The sequence below is a fragment of the Symphalangus syndactylus genome, chromosome 19 (genome assembly GCF_028878055.3).
Source record: "Symphalangus syndactylus isolate Jambi chromosome 19, NHGRI_mSymSyn1-v2.1_pri, whole genome shotgun sequence".
Taxonomy (NCBI): Eukaryota; Metazoa; Chordata; class Mammalia; order Primates; family Hylobatidae; genus Symphalangus; species Symphalangus syndactylus.
Genome location: NC_072434.2, coordinates 8323946 through 8346428, shown reverse-complemented (window position 1 = coordinate 8346428; position 22483 = coordinate 8323946).

The following is a 22483-nucleotide window of genomic DNA, read 5'->3' as shown; positions in this document are numbered from 1 at the left end:
GCAGTTTTGAAACACTGTGTCTGTGGAAAATGCAACCGGACATTCGTAGCGCTAAGTGGGTAATAGTGGAAAAAAGAATATGTTCAAATAAAAACTACACAGAATCATTGCATGAAACTTCTTTCTGTTCTGTGCATTCAACTACCAGAGTTGAACCTTACTTTTGATTGAGCCGTTCTGAAACACTCTTTCTGTAGAAACTGCAATTGGACATTCTGAGCGCTAAGAGGCCTATATTGGGAAAAAGAATGTCTACAAATAAAAACTACACAGAAGAATTGTGTGAAACTTCTTTCTGTTCTGTTTGTTCAACTAAAAGATTTGAACCTTAGTTTTGATTGAGCCGTTCTGAAGCACTCTTTCTGTAGAAAATGCAAGTGGAGATTCGGAGCGCTAAGAGGGTAATAGTGGAAAAAGGAATGTCTCCAAATATAAACTACACAGAATCATTCTGTGAAAATTCTTTCTGATCTGTGCATTCAGCTAACAGAGTTAAACCATACTTTTGATTGAGCAGATCTGAACACACTTTCTGTAGAAAATGCAACTGGACATTTGGAGCGCTAAGAGAGTAGTAGTGGAAAAAGGAATATATTCAAATATAAACTACACAGAAGCATTCTGTGAAACTTCTTTCTGATCTGAGCATTCAGCTAACAGAGTTAAACCATAATTTTGATTGAGCAGTTTTGAAACACTCTGTCTGTAGAAAATGCAACTGGACATTCGTAGCGCTAAGTGGGTAATAGTGGAAAAAAGAATATGTTCAAATATAAACTACACAGAAGCATTGTATGAAACTACTTTCTGTTCTGTGCATTCAACTAACAGAGTTGAACCTTACTTTTGATTGAGCCTTTCTGAAACACTCTTTCTGTAGAAACTGCAATTGGACATTCTGAGCGCTAAGAGGCCTATATTGGGAAAAATAATATCTTCAAATAAAAACTACACAGAAGCATTGTGTGAAACTTATTTCTGATATGTTCATTAAGCTAACAGAGTTAAACCATACTTTTGATTGCGCAGTTCTGAACACTCTTTCTGTAGAAAATGCAAGTGGACATTCGGAGCGCTAAGAGGGTAATAGTGGAAAAAGGAATATATTCAAATATAAACTACACAGTAGCATTCTGTGAAAATTCTTTCTGTTCTGTGCATTCAACTAACAGAGTTGAACCTTACTTTTGATTGAGCCGTTCTGAAACACTCTTTCTGTAGAAACTGCAGTTGGACATGCTAAGCGCTAAGAGGCCTACATTGGGAAAAACAATATCTTCAAATAAAAACTACACAGATGCATTCTGTGAAACTTATTTCTGATCTGTAAATTCAGTTAACAGAGATAAAACATATTTTTGATTGAGCAGTTATGAAACACTCTTTTTGTAGAAAATGCAAGTGGTGATTCGGAGCGCTAACAGGGTAATAGTGGAAAAAGGAATGTCTTCAAATATAAACTACACAGAATCATTCGGTGAAACTTCTTTCTGATCTGTGCATTCAGCTAACAGAGTTAAACCATACTTTTGATTGAGCAGATCTGAACACTCTTTCTGTAGAAAATGCAACTGGACATTTGGAGCCCTAAGAGAGTAGTAGTGGAAAAAGGAATATATTCAAATATAAACTACACAGAAGCATTCTGTGAAACTTCTTTCTGATCTGAGCATTCAGCTAACAGAGTTAAACCATACTTTTGATTGAGCAGTTTTGAAACACTCTGTCTGTAGAAAATGCAACTGGACATTCGTAGCGCTAAGTGGGTAATAGTGGAAAAAAGAATATGTTCAAATATAAACTACACAGAAGCATTGTATGAAACTTCTTTCTGTTCTGTGCATTCAACTAACAGAGTTGAACCTTACTTTTGATTGAGCCTTTCTGAAACTCTCTTTCTGTAGAAACTGCAATTGGACATTCTGAGCGCTAAGAGGCCTATATTGGGAAAAATAATATCTTCAAATAAAAACTACACAGAAGCATTGTGTGAAACTTATTTCTGATATGTTCATTAAGCTAACAGAGTTAAACCATACTTTTGATTGCGCAGTTCTGAACACTCTTTCTGTAGAAAATGCAAGTTTACATTCGGAGCGCTAAGAGGGTAATAGTGGAAAAAGGAATATATTCAAATATAAACTACACAGTAGCATTCTGTGAAAATGCTTTCTGTTCTGTGCATTCAACTAACAGAGTTGAACCTTACTTTTGATTGAGCCGTTCTGAAACACTCTTTCTGTAGAAACTGCAATTGGACATGCTAAGCGCTAAGAGGCCTACATTGGGAAAAAGAATATCTTCAAATAAAAACTACACAGATGCATTCTGTGAAACTTATTTCTGATCTGTACATTCAGTTAACAGAGATAAAACATATTTTTGATTGAGCAGTTATGAAACACTCTTTTTGTAGAAATTGCAAGTTGAGATTCGGATCGCTAAGAGGGTAATAGTGGAAAAAGGAATGTCTTCAAATATAAACTACAGAGAATCATTCGGTGAAACTTCTTTCTGATCTGTGCATTCAGCTAACAGAGTTAAACCATACTTTTGATTGAGCAGATCTGAACACTCTTTCTGTAGAAAATGCAACTGGACATTTGGAGCGCTAAGAGCGTAGTAGTGGAAAAAGGAATATATTCAAATATAAACTACACAGAAGCATTCTGTGAAACTTCTTTCTGATCTGAGCATTCAGCTAACAGAGTTAAACCATACTTTGGATTGAGCAGTTTTGAAACACTCTGTCTGTTGAAAATGCAACTGGACATTCGTAGCGCTAAGTGGGTTATAGTGGACAAAAGAATATGTTCAAATATAAACTACACAGAAGCATTGTATGAAACTTCTTTCTGTTCTGTGCATTCAACTACCAGAGTTGAACCTTACTTTTGATTGAGCCGTTCTGAAACACTCTTTCTGTAGAAACTGCAATTGGACATTCTGAGCGCTAAGAGGCCTATATTGGGAAAAAGAATGTCTACAAATAAAAACTACACAGAAGAATTGTGTGAAACTTCTTTCTGTTCTGTTTGTTCAACTAAAAGATTTGAACCTTAGTTTTGATTGAGCCGTTCTGAAACACTCTTTCTGTAGAAAATGCAAGTGGAGATTCGGAGCGCTAAGAGGGTAATAGTGGAAAAAGGAATGTCTCCAAATATAAACTACACAGAATCATTCTGTGAAACTTCTTTCTGATCTGTGCATTCAGCTAACAGAGTTAAACCATACTTTTGATTGAGCAGATCTGAACACACTTTCTGTAGAAAATGCAACTGGACATTTGGAGCGCTAAGAGATTAGTAGTGGAAAAAGGAATATATTCAAATATAAACTACACAGAAGCATTCTGTGAAACTTCTTTCTGATCTGAGAATTCAGCTAACAGAGTTAAACCATACTTTTGTTTGAGCAGTTTTGAAACACTCTGTCTGTAGAAAATGCAACTGGACATTCGTAGCGCTAAGTGGGTAATAGTGGAAAAAAGAATATGTTCAAATATAAACTACACAGAAGCATTGTATGAAACTTCTTTCTGTTCTGTGCATTCAACTAACAGAGTTGAACCTTACTTTTGATTGAGCCTTTCTGAAACACTCTTTCTGTAGAAACTGCAATTGGACATTCTGAGCGCTAAGAGGCCTATATTGGGAAAAAGAATGTCTACAAATAAAAACTACACAGAAGAATTGTGTGAAACTTCTTTCTGTTCTGTTTGTTCAACTAAAAGAGTTGAACCTTAGTTTTGATTGAGCCGTTCTGAAACACTCTTTCTGTAGAAAATGCAAGTGGAGATTCGGAGCGCTAAGAGGGTAATAGTGGAAAAAGGAATGTCTCCAAATATAAACTACACAGAATCATTCTGTGAAACTTCTTTCTGATCTGTGCATTCAGCTAACAGAGTTAAACCATACTTTTGATTGAGCAGATCTGAACACTCTTTCTGTAGAAAATGCAACTGGACATTTGGAGCGCTAAGAGAGTAGTAGTGGAAAAAGGAATATATTCAAATATAAACTACACAGAAGCATTCTGTGAAACTTCTTTCTGATCTGAGCATTCAGCTAACAGAGTTAAACCATACTTTTGATTGAGCAGTTTTGAAACACTCTGTCTGTAGAAAATGCAACTGGACATTCGTAGCGCTAAGTGGGTAATAGTGGAAAAAAGAATATGTTCAAATATAAACTACACAGAAGCATTGTATGAAACTACTTTCTGTTCTGTGCATTCAACTAACAGAGTTGAACCTTACTTTTGATTGAGCCTTTCTGAAACACTCTTTCTGTAGAAACTGCAATTGGACATTCTGAGCGCTAAGAGGACTATATTGGGAAAAATAATATCTTCAAATAAAAACTACACAAAAGCATTGTGTGAAACTTATTTCTGATATGTTCATTAAGCTAACAGAGTTAAACCATACTTTTGATTGCGCAGTTCTGAACACTCTTTCTGTAGAAAATGCAAGTGGACATTCGGAGCGCTAAGAGGGTAATAGTGGAAAAAGGAATATATTCAAATATAAACTACACTGTAGCATTCTGTGAAAATTCTTTCTGTTCTGTGCATTCAACTAACAGAGTTGAACCTTACTTTTGATTGAGCCGTTCTGAAACACTCTTTCTGCAGAAACTGCAGTTGGACATGCTAAGCGCTAAGAGGCCTACATTGGGAAAAACAATATCTTCAAATAAAAACTACACAGATGCATTCTGTGAAACTTATTTCTGATCTGTAAATTCAGTTAACAGAGATAAAACATATTTTTGATTGAGCAGTTATGAAACACTCTTTTTGTAGAAAATGCAAGTTGAGATTCGGATCGCTAAGAGGGTAATAGTGGAAAAAGGAATGTCTTCAAATATAAACTACAGAGAATCATTCGGTGAAACTTCTTTCTGATCTGTGCATTCAGCTAACAGAGTTAAACCATACTTTTGATTGAGCAGATCTGAACACTCTTTCTGTAGAAAATGCAACTGGACATTTGGAGCGCTAAGAGCGTAGTAGTGGAAAAAGGAATATATTCAAATATAAACTACACAGAAGCATTCTGTGAAACTTCTTTCTGATCTGAGCATTCAGCTAACAGAGTTAAACCATACTTTGGATTGAGCAGTTTTGAAACACTCTGTCTGTGGAAAATGCAACCGGACATTCGTAGCGCTAAGTGGGTAATAGTGGAAAAAAGAATATGTTCAAATAAAAACTACACAGAATCATTGCATGAAACTTCTTTCTGTTCTGTGCATTCAACTACCAGAGTTGAACCTTACTTTTGATTGAGCCGTTCTGAAACACTCTTTCTGTAGAAACTGCAATTGGACATTCTGAGCGCTAAGAGGCCTATATTGGGAAAAAGAATGTCTACAAATAAAAACTACACAGAAGAATTTTGTGAAACTTCTTTCTGTTCTGTTTGTTCAACTAAAAGATTTGAACCTTAGTTTTGATTGAGCCGTTCTGAAACACTCTTTCTGTAGAAAATGCAAGTGGAGATTCGGAGCGCTAAGAGGGTAATAGTGGAAAAAGGAATGTCTCCAAATATACACTACACAGAATCATTCTGTGAAACTTCTTTCTGATCTGTGCATTCAGCTAACAGAGTTAAACCATACTTTTGATTGAGCAGATCTGAACACACTTTCTGTAGAAAATGCAACTGGACATTTGGAGCGCTAAGAGATTAGTAGTGGAAAAAGGAATATATTCAAATATAAACTACACAGAAGCATTCTGTGAAACTTCTTTCTGATCTGAGAATTCAGCTAACAGAGTTAAACCATACTTTTGTTTGAGCAGTTTTGAAACACTCTGTCTGTAGAAAATGCAACTGGACATTCGTAGCGCTAAGTGGGTAATAGTGGAAAAAAGAATATGTTCAAATATAAACTACACAGAAGCATTGTATGAAACTACTTTCTGTTCTGTGCATTCAACTAACAGAGTTGAACCTTACTTTTGATTGAGCCTTTCTGAAACACTCTTTCTGTAGAAACTGCAATTGGACATTCTGAGCGCTAAGAGGCCTATATTGGGAAAAAGAATGTCTATAAATAAAAACTACACAGAAGAATTGTGTGAAACTTCTTTCTGTTCTGTTTGTTCAACTAAAAGAGTTGAACCTTAGTTTTGATTGAGCCGTTCTGAAACACTCTTTCTGTAGAAAATGCAAGTGGAGATTCGGAGCGCTAAGAGGGTAATAGTGGAAAAAGGAATGTCTCCAAATATAAACTACACAGAATCATTCTGTGAAACTTCTTTCTGATCTGTGCATTCAGCTAACAGAGTTAAACCATACTTTTGATTGAGCAGATCTGAACACTCTTTCTGTAGAAAATGCAACTGGACATTTGGAGCGCTAAGAGAGTAGTAGTGGAAAAAGGAATATATTCAAATATAAACTACACAGAAGCATTCTGTGAAACTTCTTTCTGATCTGAGCATTCAGCTAACAGAGTTAAACCATACTTTTGATTGAGCAGTTTTGAAACACTCTGTCTGTAGTAAATGCAACTGGACATTCGTAGCGCTAAGTGGGTAATAGTGGAAAAAAGAATATGTTCAAATATAAACTACACAGAAGCATTGTATGAAACTTCTTTCTGTTCTGTGCATTCAACTAACAGAGTTGAACCTTACTTTTGATTGAGCCTTTCTGAAACACTCTTTCTGTAGAAACTGCAATTGGACATTCTGAGCGCTAAGAGGACTATATTGGGAAAAATAATATCTTCAAATAAAAATTACACAAAAGCATTGTGTGAAACTTATTTCTGATATGTTCATTAAGCTAACAGAGTTAAACCATACTTTTGATTGCGCAGTTCTGAACACTCTTTCTGTAGAAAATGCAAGTGGACATTCGGAGCGCTAAGAGGGTAATAGTGGAAAAAGGAATATATTCAAATATAAACTACACTGTAGCATTCTGTGAAAATTCTTTCTGTTCTGTGCATTCAACTAACAGAGTTGAACCTTACTTTTGATTGAGCCGTTCTGAAACACTCTTTCTGCAGAAACTGCAGTTGGACATGCTAAGCGCTAAGAGGCCTACATTGGGAAAAACAATATCTTCAAATAAAAACTACACAGATGCATTCTGTGAAACTTATTTCTGATCTGTAAATTCAGTTAACAGAGATAAAACATATTTTTGATTGAGCAGTTATGAAACACTCTTTTTGTAGAAAATGCAAGTGGTGATTCGGAGCGCTAACAGGGTAATAGTGGAAAAAGGAATGTCTTCAAATATAAACTACACAGAATCATTCGGTGAAACTTCTTTCTGATCTGTGCATTCAGCTAACAGAGTTAAACCATACTTTTGATTGAGCAGATCTGAACACTCTTTCTGTAGAAAATGCAACTGGACATTTGGAGCCCTAAGAGAGTAGTAGTGGAAAAAGGAATATATTCAAATATAAACTACACAGAAGCATTCTGTGAAACTTCTTTCTGATCTGAGCATTCAGCTAACAGAGTTAAACCATACTTTGGATTGAGCAGTTTTGAAACACTCTGTCTGTGGAAAATGCAACCGGACATTCGTAGCGCTAAGTGGGTAATAGTGGAAAAAAGAATATGTTCAAATAAAAACTACACAGAATCATTGCATGAAACTTCTTTCAGTTCTGTGCATTCAACTACCAGAGTTGAACCTTACTTTTGATTGAGCCGTTCTGAAACACTCTTTCTGTAGAAACTGCAATTGGACATTCTGAGCGCTAAGAGGCCTATATTGGGAAAAAGAATGTCTACAAATAAAAACTACACAGAAGAATTGTGTGAAACTTCTTTCTGTTCTGTTTGTTCAACTAAAAGATTTGAACCTTAGTTTTGATTGAGCCGTTCTGAAGCACTCTTTCTGTAGAAAATGCAAGTGGAGATTCGGAGCGCTAAGAGGGTAATAGTGGAAAAAGGAATGTCTCCAAATATAAACTACACAGAATCATTCTGTGAAACTTCTTTCTGATCTGTGCATTCAGCTAACAGAGTTAAACCATACTTTTGATTGAGCAGATCTGAACACACTTTCTGTAGAAAATGCAACTGGACATTTGGAGCGCTAAGAGAGTAGTAGTGGAAAAAGGAATATATTCAAATATAAACTACACAGAAGCATTCTGTGAAACTTCTTTCTGATCTGAGAATTCAGCTAACAGAGTTAAACCATACTTTTGTTTGAGCAGTTTTGAAACACTCTGTCTGTAGAAAGTGCAACTGGACATTCGTAGCGCTAAGTGGGTAATAGTGGAAAAAAGAATATGTTCAAATATAAACTACACAGAAGCATTGTATGAAACTTCTTTCTGTTCTGTGCATTCAACTAACAGAGTGGAACCTTACTTTTGATTGAGCCGTTCTGAAACACTCTTTCTGTAGAAACTGCAATTGGACATTCTGAGCGCTAAGAGGCCTATATTGGGAAAAAGAATGTCTACAAATAAAAACTACACAGAAGAATTGTGTGAAACTTCTTTCTGTTCTGTTTGTTCAACTAAAAGAGTTGAACCTTAGTTTTGATTGAGCCGTTCTGAAACACTCTTTCTGTAGAAAATGCAAGTGGAGATTCGGAGCGCTAAGAGGGTAATAGTGGAAAAAGGAATGTCTCCAAATATAAACTACACAGAATCATTCTGTGAAACTTCTCTCTCATCTGTGCATTCAGCTAACAGAGTTAAACCATACTTTTGATTGAGCAGATCTGAACACTCTTTCTGTAGAAAATGCAACTGGACATTTGGAGCGCTAAGAGAGTAGTAGTGGAAAAAGGAATATATTCAAATATAAACTACACAGAAGCATTCTGTGAAACTTCTTTCTGATCTGAGCATTCAGCTAACAGAGTTAAACCATACTTTTGATTGAGCAGTTTTGAAACACTCTGTCTGTAGAAAATGCAACTGGACATTCGTAGCGCTAAGTGGGTAATAGTGGAAAAAAGAATATGTTCAAATATAAACTACACAGAAGCATTGTATGAAACTTCTTTCTGTTCTGTGCATTCAACTAACAGAGTTGAACCTTACTTTTGATTGAGCCTTTCTGAAACACTCTTTCTGTAGAAACTGCAATTGGACATTCTGAGCGCTAAGAGGCCTATATTGGGAAAAATAATATCTTCAAATAAAAACTACACAAAAGCATTGTGTGAAACTTATTTCTGATATGTTCATTAAGCTAACAGAGTTAAACCATACTTTTGATTGCGCAGTTCTGAACACTCTTTCTGTAGAAAATGCAAGTGGACATTCGGAGCGCTAAGAGGGTAATAGTGGAAAAAGGAATATATTCAAATATAAACTACACAGTAGCATTCTGTGAAAATTCTTTCTGTTCTGTGCATTCAACTAACAGAGTTGAACCTTACTTTTGATTGAGCCGTTCTGAAACACTCTTTCTGCAGAAACTGCAGTTGGACATGCTAAGCGCTAAGAGGCCTACATTGGGAAAAACAATATCTTCAAATAAAAACTACACAGATGCATTCTGTGAAACTTATTTCTGATCTGTAAATTCAGTTAACAGAGATAAAACATATTTTTGATTGAGCAGTTATGAAACACTCTTTTTGTAGAAAATGCAAGTTGAGATTCGGATCGCTAAGAGGGTAATAGTGGAAAAAGGAATGTCTTCAAATATAAACTACAGAGAATCATTCGGTGAAACTTCTTTCTGATCTGTGCATTCAGCTAACAGAGTTAAACCATACTTTTGATTGAGCAGATCTGAACACTCTTTCTGTAGAAAATGCAACTGGACATTTGGAGCGCTAAGAGCGTAGTAGTGGAAAAAGGAATATATTCAAATATAAACTACACAGAAGCATTCTGTGAAACTTCTTTCTGATCTGAGCATTCAGCTAACAGAGTTAAACCATACTTTGGATTGAGCAGTTTTGAAACACTCTGTCTGTGGAAAATGCAACCGGACATTCGTAGCGCTAAGTGGGTAATAGTGGAAAAAAGAATATGTTCAAATAAAAACTACACAGAATCATTGCATGAAACTTCTTTCTGTTCTGTGCATTCAACTACCAGAGTTGAACCTTACTTTTGATTGAGCCGTTCTGAAACACTCTTTCTGTAGAAACTGCAATTGGACATTCTGAGCGCTAAGAGGCCTATATTGGGAAAAAGAATGTCTACAAATAAAAACTACACAGAAGAATTTTGTGAAACTTCTTTCTGTTCTGTTTGTTCAACTAAAAGATTTGAACCTTAGTTTTGATTGAGCCGTTCTGAAACACTCTTTCTGTAGAAAATGCAAGTGGAGATTCGGAGCGCTAAGAGGGTAATAGTGGAAAAAGGAATGTCTCCAAATATAAACTACACAGAATCATTCTGTGAAACTTCTTTCTGATCTGTGCATTCAGCTAACAGAGTTAAACCATACTTTTGATTGAGCAGATCTGAACACACTTTCTGTAGAAAATGCAACTGGACATTTGGAGCGCTAAGAGATTAGTAGTGGAAAAAGGAATATATTCAAATATAAACTACACAGAAGCATTCTGTGAAACTTCTTTCTGATCTGAGAATTCAGCTAACAGAGTTAAACCATACTTTTGTTTGAGCAGTTTTGAAACACTCTGTCTGTAGAAAATGCAACTGGACATTCGTAGCGCTAAGTGGGTAATAGTGGAAAAAAGAATATGTTCAAATATAAACTACACAGAAGCATTGTATGAAACTTCTTTCTGTTCTGTGCATTCAACTAACAGAGTTGAACCTTACTTTTGATTGAGCCTTTCTGAAACACTCTTTCTGTAGAAACTGCAATTGGACATTCTGAGCGCTAAGAGGCCTATATTGGGAAAAAGAATGTCTACAAATAAAAACTACACAGAAGAATTGTGTGAAACTTCTTTCTGTTCTGTTTGTTCAACTAAAAGAGTTGAACCTTAGTTTTGATTGAGCCGTTCTGAAACACTCTTTCTGTAGAAAATGCAAGTGGAGATTCGGAGCGCTAAGAAGGTAATAGTGGAAAAAGGAATGTCTCCAAATATAAACTACACAGAATCATTCTGTGAAACTTCTTTCTGATCTGTGCATTCAGCTAACAGAGTTAAACCATACTTTTGATTGAGCAGATCTGAACACTCTTTCTGTAGAAAATGCAACTGGACATTTGGAGCGCTAAGAGAGTAGTAGTGGAAAAAGGAATATATTCAAATATAAACTACACAGAAGCATTCTGTGAAACTTCTTTCTGATCTGAGCATTCAGCTAACAGAGTTAAACCATACTTTTGATTGAGCAGTTTTGAAACACTCTGTCTGTAGAAAATGCAACTGGACATTCGTAGCGCTAACTGGGTAATAGTGGAAAAAAGAATATGTTCAAATATAAACTACACAGAAGCATTGTATGAAACTTCTTTCTGTTCTGTGCATTCAACTAACAGAGTTGAACCTTACTTTTGATTGAGCCTTTCTGAAACCCTCTTTCTGTAGAAACTGCAATTGGACATTCTGAGCGCTAAGAGGACTATATTGGGAAAAATAATATCTTCAAATAAAAATTACACAAAAGCATTGTGTGAAACTTATTTCTGATATGTTCATTAAGCTAACAGAGTTAAACCATACTTTTGATTGCGCAGTTCTGAACACTCTTTCTGTAGAAAATGCAAGTGGACATTCGGAGCGCTAAGAGGGTAATAGTGGAAAAAGGAATATATTCAAATATAAACTACACTGTAGAATTCTGTGAAAATTCTTTCTGTTCTGTGCATTCAACTAACAGAGTTGAACCTTACTTTTGATTGAGCCGTTCTGAAACACTCTTTCTGTAGAAACTGCAATTGGACATGCTAAGCGCTAAGAGGCCTACATTGGGAAAAACAATATCTTCAAATAAAAACTACACAGATGCATTCTGTGAAACTTATTTCTGATCTGTAAATTCAGTTAACAGAGGTAAAACATATTTTTGATTGAGCAGTTATGAAACACTCTTTTTGTAGAAAATGCAAGTGGTGATTCGGAGCGCTAACAGGGTAATAGTGGAAAAAGGAATGTCTTCAAATATAAACTACACAGAATCATTCGGTGAAACTTCTTTCTGATCTGTGCATTCAGCTAACAGAGTTAAACCATACTTTTGATTGAGCAGATCTGAACACTCTTTCTGTAGAAAATGCAACTGGACATTTGGAGCCCTAAGAGAGTAGTAGTGGAAAAAGGAATATATTCAAATATAAACTACACAGAAGCATTCTGTGAAACTTCTTCCTGATCTGAGCATTCAGCTAACAGAGTTAAACCATACTTTGGATTGAGCAGTTTTGAAACACTCTGTCTGTGGAAAATGCAACCGGACATTCGTAGCGCTAAGTGGGTAATAGTGGAAAAAAGAATATGTTCAAATAAAAACTACACAGAATCATTGCATGAAACTTCTTTCTGTTCTGTGCATTCAACTACCAGAGTTGAACCTTACTTTTGATTGAGCCGTTCTGAAACACTCTTTCTGTAGAAACTGCAATTGGACATTCTGAGCGCTAAGAGGGTAATAGTGGAAAAAGGAATATATTCAAATATAAACTACACAGTAGCATTCTGTGAAAATTCTTTCTGTTCTGTGCATTCAACTAACAGAGTTGAACCTTACTTTTGATTGAGCCGTTCTGAAACACTCTTTCTGTAGAAACTGCAGTTGGACATGCTAAGCGCTAAGAGGCCTACATTGGGAAAAAGAATATCTTCAAATAAAAACTACACAGATGCATTCTGTGAAACTTATTTCTGATCTGTAAATTCAGTTAACAGAGATAAAACATATTTTTGATTGAGCAGTTATGAAACACTCTTTTTGTAGAAAATGCAAGTGGTGATTCGGAGCGCTAACAGGGTAATAGTGGAAAAAGGAATGTCTTCAAATATAAACTACACAGAATCATTCGGTGAAACTTCTTTCTGATCTGAGCATTCAGCTAACAGAGTTAAACCATTCTTTTGATTGAGCAGTTTTGAAACACTCTGTCTGTAGAAAATGCAACTGGACATTCGTAGCGCTAAGTGGGTAATAGTGGAAAAAAGAATATGTTCAAATATAAACTACACAGAAGCACTGTATGAAACTTCTTTCTGTTCTGTGCATTCAACTAACAGAGTTGAACCTTACTTTTGATTGAGCCGTTCTGAAACACTCTTTCTGTAGAAACTGCAATTGGACATTCTGAGCGATAAGAGGCCTATATTGGGAAAAAGAATGTCTACAAATAAAAACTACACAGAAGAATTGTGTGAAACTCCTTTCTGTTCTGTTTGTTCAACTAAAAGAGTTGAACCTTAATTTTGATTGAGCCGTTCTGAAACACTCTTTCTGTAGAAAATGCAAGTGGAGATTCGGAGCGCTAAGAGGGTAATAGTGGAAAAAGGAATGTCTCCAAATATAAACTACACAGAATCATTCTGTGAAACTTCTTTCTGATCTGTGCATTCAGCTAACAGAGTTAAACCATACTTTTGATTGAGCAGATCTGAACACTCTTTCTGTAGAAAATGCAACTGGACATTTGGAGCGCTAAGAGAGTAGTAGTGGAAAAAGGAATATATTCAAATATAAACTACACAGAAGCATTCTGTGACACTTCTTTCTGATCTGAGCATTCAGCTAACAGAATTAAACCATAATTTTGATTGAGCAGTTTTGAAACACTCTGTCTGTAGAAAATGCAACTGGACATTCGTAGCGCTAAGTGGGTAATAGTGGAAAAAAGGATATGTTCAAATATAAACTACACAGAAGCATTGTATGAAACTTCTTTCTGTTCTGTTCATTCAAATAACAGAGTTGAACCTTACTTTAGATTGAGCCTTTCTGAAACACTCTTTCTGTAGAAACTGCAATTGGACATTCTGAGCGCTAAGAGGCCTCTATTGGGAAAAATAATATCTTCAAATAAAAACTACACAGAAGCATTGTGTGAAACTTATTTCTGATATGTTCATTAAGCTAACAGAGTTAAACCATACTTTTGATTGCGCAGTTCTGAACACTCTTTCTGTAGAAAATGCAAGTGGACATTCGGAGCGCTAAGAGGGTAATAGTGGAAAAAGAAATATATTCAAATATAAACTACACAGTAGCATTCTGTGAAAATTCTTTCTGTTCTGTGCATTCAACTAACAGAGTTGAACCTTACTTTTGATTGAGCCGTTCTGAAACACTCTTTCTGTAGAAACTGCAATTGGACATTCTGAGCGCTAAGAGGCCTATATTGGGAAAAAGAATGTCTACAAATAAAAACTACACAGAAGAATTGTGTGAAACTTCTTTCTGTTCGGTTTGTTCAACTAAAAGAGTTGAACCTTAGTTTTGATTGAGCCGTTCTGAAACACTCTTTCTGTAGAAAATGCAAGTGGAGATTCGGAGCGCTAAGAGGGTAATAGTGGAAAAAGGAATGTCTCCAAATATAAACTACACAGAATCATTCTGTGAAACTTCTTTCTGATCTGTGCATTCAGCTAACAGAGTTAAACCATACTTTTGATTGAGCAGATCTGAACACTCTTTCTGTAGAAAATGCAACTGGACATTTGGATCGCTAAGAGAGTAGTAGTGGAAAAAGGAATATATTCAAATATAAACTACACAGAAGCATTCTGTGAAACTTCTTTCTGATCTGAGCATTCAGCTAACAGAGTTAAACCATACTTTTGATTGAGCAGTTTTGAAACACTCTGTCTGTAGAAAATGCAACTGGACATTCGTAGCGCTAAGTGGGTAATAGTGGAAAAAAGAATATGTTCAAATATAAACTACACAGAAGCATTGTATGAAACTTCTTTCTGTTCTGTGCATTCAACTAACAGAGTTGAACCTTACTTTAGATTGAGGCTTTCTGAAACACTCTTTCTGTAGAAACTGCAATTGGACATTCTGAGCGCTAAGAGGCCTATATTGGGAAAAATAATATCTTCAAATAAAAACTACACAGAAGCATTGTGTGAAACTTATTTCTGATATGTTCATTAAGCTAACAGAGATAAACCATACCTTTGATTGCGCAGTTCTGAACACTCTTTCTGTAGAAAATGCAAGTGGACATTCGGAGCGCTAAGAGGGTAATAGTGGAAAAAGAAATATATTCAAATATAAACTACACAGTAGCATTCTGTGAAAATTCTTTCTGTTGTTTGCATTCAACTAACAGGGTTGAAGCTTACTTTTGATTGAGCCGTTCTGAAACACTCTTTCTGTAGAAACTGCAATTGGACATGCTAAGCGCTAAGAAGCCTATATTGGGAAAAAAAATACCTTCAAATAAAAACTACACAGATGCATTCTGTGAAACGTATTCCTGATCTGTAAATTCAGTTAACGGAGATAAAACCTATTTTTGATTGAGCAGTTATGAAACACTGTTTTTGTAGAAAATGCAAGTGGAGTTTCGGAGCGCTAAGGGGGTAATAGTGGAAAAAGGAATGTCTTCAAATATAAACTACACAGAATCATTCGGTGAAACTTCTTTCTGATCTGTGCATTCAGCTAACAGAGTTAAACCATACTTTTGATTGAGCAGATCTGAACACTCTTTCTGTAGAAAATGCAACTGGACATTTGGAGCGCTAAGAGCGTAGTAGTGGAAAAAGGAATATATTCAAATATAAACTACACAGAAGCATTCTGTGAAACTTCTTTCTGATCTGAGCATTCAGCTAACAGAGTTAAACCATTCTTTTGATTGAGCAGTTTTGAAACACTCTGTCTGTAGAAAATGCAACTGGACATTCGTAGCGCTAAGTGGGTAATAGTGGAAAAAAGAATATGTTCAAATATAAACTACACAGAAGCACTGTATGAAACTTCTTTCTGTTCTGTGCATTCAACTAACAGAGTTGAACCTTACTTTTGATTGAGCCGTTCTGAAACACTCTTTCTGTAGAAACTGCAATTGGACATTCTGAGCGCTAAGAGGCCTATATTGGGAAAAAGAATGTCTACAAATAAAAACTACACACAAGAATTGTGTGAAACTCCTTTCTGTTCTGTTTGTTCAACTAAAAGAGTTGAACCTTAATTTTGATTGAGCCGTTCTGAAACACTCTTTCTGTAGAAAATGCAAGTGGAGATTCGGAGCGCTAAGAGGGTAATAGTGGAAAAAGGAATGTCTCCAAATATAAACTACACAGAACCATTCTGTGAAACTTCTTTCTGATCTGTGCATTCAGCTAACAGAGTTAAACCATACTTTTGATTGAGCAGATCTGAACACTCTTTCTGTAGAAAATGCAACTGGACATTTGGAGCGCTAAGAGAGTAGTAGTGGAAAAAGGAATATATTCAAATATAAACTACACAGAAGAATTGTGTGAAACTTCTTTCTGTTCTGTTTGTTCAACTAAAAGAGTTGAAACTTAGTTTCGATTGAGCCGTTCTGAAACACTCTTTCTGTAGAAACTGCAATTGGACATGCTAAGCGCTAAGAGGCCTACATTGGGAAAAAGAATATCTTCAAATAAAAACTACACAGATGCATTCTGTGAAACTTATTTCTGATCTGTAAATTCAGTTAACAGAGATAAAACATATTTTTGATTGAGCAGTTATGAAACACTCTTTTTGTAGAAAATGCAAGTGGAGATTCGGAGCGCTAAGAGGGTAATAGTGGAAAAAGGAATGTCTTCAAATATAAACTACACAGAATCATTCGGTGAAACTTCTTTCTGATCTGTGCATTCAGCTAACAGAGTTAAACCATACTTTTGATTGAGCAGATCTGAACACTCTTTCTGTAGAAAATGCAACTGGACATTTGGAGCGCTAAGAGCGTAGTAGTGGAAAAAGGAATATATTCAAATATAAACTACACAGAAGCATTCTGTGAAACTTCTTTCTGATCTGAGCATTCAGCTAACAGAGTTAAACCATACTTTTGATTGAGCAGTTTAGAAACACTCTGTTTGTAGAAAATGCAACTGGACATTCGTAGCGCTAAGTGGGTAATAGTGGAAAAAAGAATATGTTCAAATATAAACTACACAGAAGCATTGTATGAAACTTCTTTCTGTTCTGTGCATTCAACTAACAGAGTTGAACCTTACTTTTGATAGAGCCGTTCTGAAACACTCTTTCTGTAGAAACTGCAATTGGACATTCTGAGCGCTAAGAGGCCTATATTGGGAAAAAGAATGTCTACAAATAAAAACTACACAGAAGAATTGTGTGAAACTTCTTTCTGTTCTGTTTGTTCAACTAAAAGAGTTGAACCTTAGTTTTGATTGAGCCGTTCTGAAACACTCTTTCTGTAGAAAATGCAAGTGGAGATTCGGAGCGCTAAGAGGGTAATAGTGGAAAAAGGAATGTCTCCAAATATAAACTACACAGAATCATTCTGTGAAACTTCTTTCTGATCTGTGCATTCAGCTAACAGAGTTAAACCATACTTTTGATTGAGCAGATCTGAACACTCTTTCTGTAGAAAATGCAACTGGACATTTGGAGCGCTAAGAGAGTAGTAGTGGAAAAAGGAATATATTCAAATATAAACTACACAGAAGCATTCTGTGAAACTTCTTTCTGATCTGAGCATTCAGCTAACAGAGTTAAACCATACTTTTGATTGAGCAGTTTTGAAACACTCTGTCTGTAGAAAATGCAACTGGACATTCGTAGCGCTAAGTGGGTAATAGTGGAAAAAAGAATATGTTCAAATATAAACTACACAGAAGCATTGTATGAAACTACTTTCTGTTCTGTGCATTCAACTAACAGAGTTGAACCTTACTTTTGATTGAGCCTTTCTGAAACACTCTTTCTGTAGAAACTGCAATTGGACATTCTGAGCGCTAAGAGGACTATATTGGGAAAAATAATATCTTCAAATAAAAACTACACAAAAGCATTGTGTGAAACTTATTTCTGATATGTTCATTAAGCTAACAGAGTTAAACCATACTTTTGATTGCGCAGTTCTGAACACTCTTTCTGTAGAAAATGCAAGTGGACATTCGGAGCGCTAAGAGGGTAATAGTGGAAAAAGGAATATATTCAAATATAAACTACACTGTAGCATTCTGTGAAAATTCTTTCTGTTCTGTGCATTCAACTAACAGAGTTGAACCTTACTTTTGATTGAGCCGTTCTGAAACACTCTTTCTGCAGAAACTGCAGTTGGACATGCTAAGCGCTAAGAGGCCTACATTGGGAAAAACAATATCTTCAAATAAAAACTACACAGATGCATTCTGTGAAACTTATTTCTGATCTGTAAATTCAGTTAACAGAGATAAAACATATTTTTGATTGAGCAGTTATGAAACACTCTTTTTGTAGAAAATGCAAGTTGAGATTCGGATCGCTAAGAGGGTAATAGTGGAAAAAGGAATGTCTTCAAATATAAACTACAGAGAATCATTCGGTGAAACTTCTTTCTGATCTGTGCATTCAGCTAACAGAGTTAAACCATACTTTTGATTGAGCAGATCTGAACACTCTTTCTGTAGAAAATGCAACTGGACATTTGGAGCGCTAAGAGCGTAGTAGTGGAAAAAGGAATATATTCAAATATAAACTACACAGAAGCATTCTGTGAAACTTCTTTCTGATCTGAGCATTCAGCTAACAGAGTTAAACCATACTTTGGATTGAGCAGTTTTGAAACACTCTGTCTGTGGAAAATGCAACCGGACATTCGTAGCGCTAAGTGGGTAATAGTGGAAAAAAGAATATGTTCAAATAAAAACTACACAGAATCATTGCATGAAACTTCTTTCTGTTCTGTGCATTCAACTACCAGAGTTGAACCTTACTTTTGATTGAGCCGTTCTGAAACACTCTTTCTGTAGAAACTGCAATTGGACATTCTGAGCGCTAAGAGGCCTATATTGGGAAAAAGAATGTCTACAAATAAAAACTACACAGAAGAATTTTGTGAAACTTCTTTCTGTTCTGTTTGTTCAACTAAAAGATTTGAACCTTAGTTTTGATTGAGCCGTTCTGAAACACTCTTTCTGTAGAAAATGCAAGTGGAGATTCGGAGCGCTAAGAGGGTAATAGTGGAAAAAGGAATGTCTCCAAATATACACTACACAGAATCATTCTGTGAAACTTCTTTCTGATCTGTGCATTCAGCTAACAGAGTTAAACCATACTTTTGATTGAGCAGATCTGAACACACTTTCTGTAGAAAATGCAACTGGACATTTGGAGCGCTAAGAGATTAGTAGTGGAAAAAGGAATATATTCAAATATAAACTACACAGAAGCATTCTGTGAAACTTCTTTCTGATCTGAGAATTCAGCTAACAGAGTTAAACCATACTTTTGTTTGAGCAGTTTTGAAACACTCTGTCTGTAGAAAATGCAACTGGACATTCGTAGCGCTAAGTGGGTAATAGTGGAAAAAAGAATATGTTCAAATATAAACTACACAGAAGCATTGTATGAAACTACTTTCTGTTCTGTGCATTCAACTAACAGAGTTGAACCTTACTTTTGATTGAGCCTTTCTGAAACACTCTTTCTGTAGAAACTGCAATTGGACATTCTGAGCGCTAAGAGGCCTATATTGGGAAAAAGAATGTCTATAAATAAAAACTACACAGAAGAATTGTGTGAAACTTCTTTCTGTTCTGTTTGTTCAACTAAAAGAGTTGAACCTTAGTTTTGATTGAGCCGTTCTGAAACACTCTTTCTGTAGAAAATGCAAGTGGAGATTCGGAGCGCTAAGAGGGTAATAGTGGAAAAAGGAATGTCTCCAAATATAAACTACACAGAATCATTCTGTGAAACTTCTTTCTGATCTGTGCATTCAGCTAACAGAGTTAAACCATACTTTTGATTGAGCAGATCTGAACACTCTTTCTGTAGAAAATGCAACTGGACATTTGGAGCGCTAAGAGAGTAGTAGTGGAAAAAGGAATATATTCAAATATAAACTACACAGAAGCATTCTGTGAAACTTCTTTCTGATCTGAGCATTCAGCTAACAGAGTTAAACCATACTTTTGATTGAGCAGTTTTGAAACACTCTGTCTGTAGTAAATGCAACTGGACATTCGTAGCGCTAAGTGGGTAATAGTGGAAAAAAGAATATGTTCAAATATAAACTACACAGAAGCATTGTATGAAACTTCTTTCTGTTCTGTGCATTCAACTAACAGAGTTGAACCTTACTTTTGATTGAGCCTTTCTGAAACACTCTTTCTGTAGAAACTGCAATTGGACATTCTGAGCGCTAAGAGGACTATATTGGGAAAAATAATATCTTCAAATAAAAATTACACAAAAGCATTGTGTGAAACTTATTTCTGATATGTTCATTAAGCTAACAGAGTTAAACCATACTTTTGATTGCGCAGTTCTGAACACTCTTTCTGTAGAAAATGCAAGTGGACATTCGGAGCGCTAAGAGGGTAATAGTGGAAAAAGGAATATATTCAAATATAAACTACACTGTAGCATTCTGTGAAAATTCTTTCTGTTCTGTGCATTCAACTAACAGAGTTGAACCTTACTTTTGATTGAGCCGTTCTGAAACACTCTTTCTGCAGAAACTGCAGTTGGACATGCTAAGCGCTAAGAGGCCTACATTGGGAAAAACAATATCTTCAAATAAAAACTACACAGATGCATTCTGTGAAACTTATTTCTGATCTGTAAATTCAGTTAACAGAGATAAAACATATTTTTGATTGAGCAGTTATGAAACACTCTTTTTGTAGAAAATGCAAGTGGTGATTCGGAGCGCTAACAGGGTAATAGTGGAAAAAGGAATGTCTTCAAATATAAACTACACAGAATCATTCGGTGAAACTTCTTTCTGATCTGTGCATTCAGCTAACAGAGTTAAACCATACTTTTGATTGAGCAGATCTGAACACTCTTTCTATAGAAAATGCAACTGGACATTTGGAGCCCTAAGAGAGTAGTAGTGGAAAAAGGAATATATTCAAATATAAACTACACAGAAGCATTCTGTGAAACTTCTTTCTGATCTGAGCATTCAGCTAACAGAGTTAAACCATACTTTGGATTGAGCAGTTTTGAAACACTCTGTCTGTGGAAAATGCAACCGGACATTCGTAGCGCTAAGTGGGTAATAGTGGAAAAAAGAATATGTTCAAATAAAAACTACACAGAATCATTGCATGAAACTTCTTTCAGTTCTGTGCATTCAACTACCAGAGTTGAACCTTACTTTTGATTGAGCCGTTCTGAAACACTCTTTCTGTAGAAACTGCAATTGGACATTCTGAGCGCTAAGAGGCCTATATTGGGAAAAAGAATGTCTACAAATAAAAACTACACAGAAGAATTGTGTGAAACTTCTTTCTGTTCTGTTTGTTCAACTAAAAGATTTGAACCTTAGTTTTGATTGAGCCGTTCTGAAGCACTCTTTCTGTAGAAAATGCAAGTGGAGATTCGGAGCGCTAAGAGGGTAATAGTGGAAAAAGGAATGTCTCCAAATATAAACTACACAGAATCATTCTGTGAAACTTCTTTCTGATCTGTGCATTCAGCTAACAGAGTTAAACCATACTTTTGATTGAGCAGATCTGAACACACTTTCTGTAGAAAATGCAACTGGACATTTGGAGCGCTAAGAGAGTAGTAGTGGAAAAAGGAATATATTCAAATATAAACTACACAGAAGCATTCTGTGAAACTTCTTTCTGATCTGAGAATTCAGCTAACAGAGTTAAACCATACTTTTGTTTGAGCAGTTTTGAAACACTCTGTCTGTAGAAAGTGCAACTGGACATTCGTAGCGCTAAGTGGGTAATAGTGGAAAAAAGAATATGTTCAAATATAAACTACACAGAAGCATTGTATGAAACTTCTTTCTGTTCTGTGCATTCAACTAACAGAGTGGAACCTTACTTTTGATTGAGCCGTTCTGAAACACTCTTTCTGTAGAAACTGCAATTGGACATTCTGAGCGCTAAGAGGCCTATATTGGGAAAAAGAATGTCTACAAATAAAAACTACACAGAAGAATTGTGTGAAACTTCTTTCTGTTCTGTTTGTTCAACTAAAAGAGTTGAACCTTAGTTTTGATTGAGCCGTTCTGAAACACTCTTTCTGTAGAAAATGCAAGTGGAGATTCGGAGCGCTAAGAGGGTAATAGTGGAAAAAGGAATGTCTCCAAATATAAACTACACAGAATCATTCTGTGAAACTTCTCTCTCATCTGTGCATTCAGCTAACAGAGTTAAACCATACTTTTGATTGAGCAGATCTGAACACTCTTTCTGTAGAAAATGCAACTGGACATTTGGAGCGCTAAGAGAGTAGTAGTGGAAAAAGGAATATATTCAAATATAAACTACACAGAAGCATTCTGTGAAACTTCTTTCTGATCTGAGCATTCAGCTAACAGAGTTAAACCATACTTTTGATTGAGCAGTTTTGAAACACTCTGTCTGTAGAAAATGCAACTGGACATTCGTAGCGCTAAGTGGGTAATAGTGGAAAAAAGAATATGTTCAAATATAAACTACACAGAAGCATTGTATGAAACT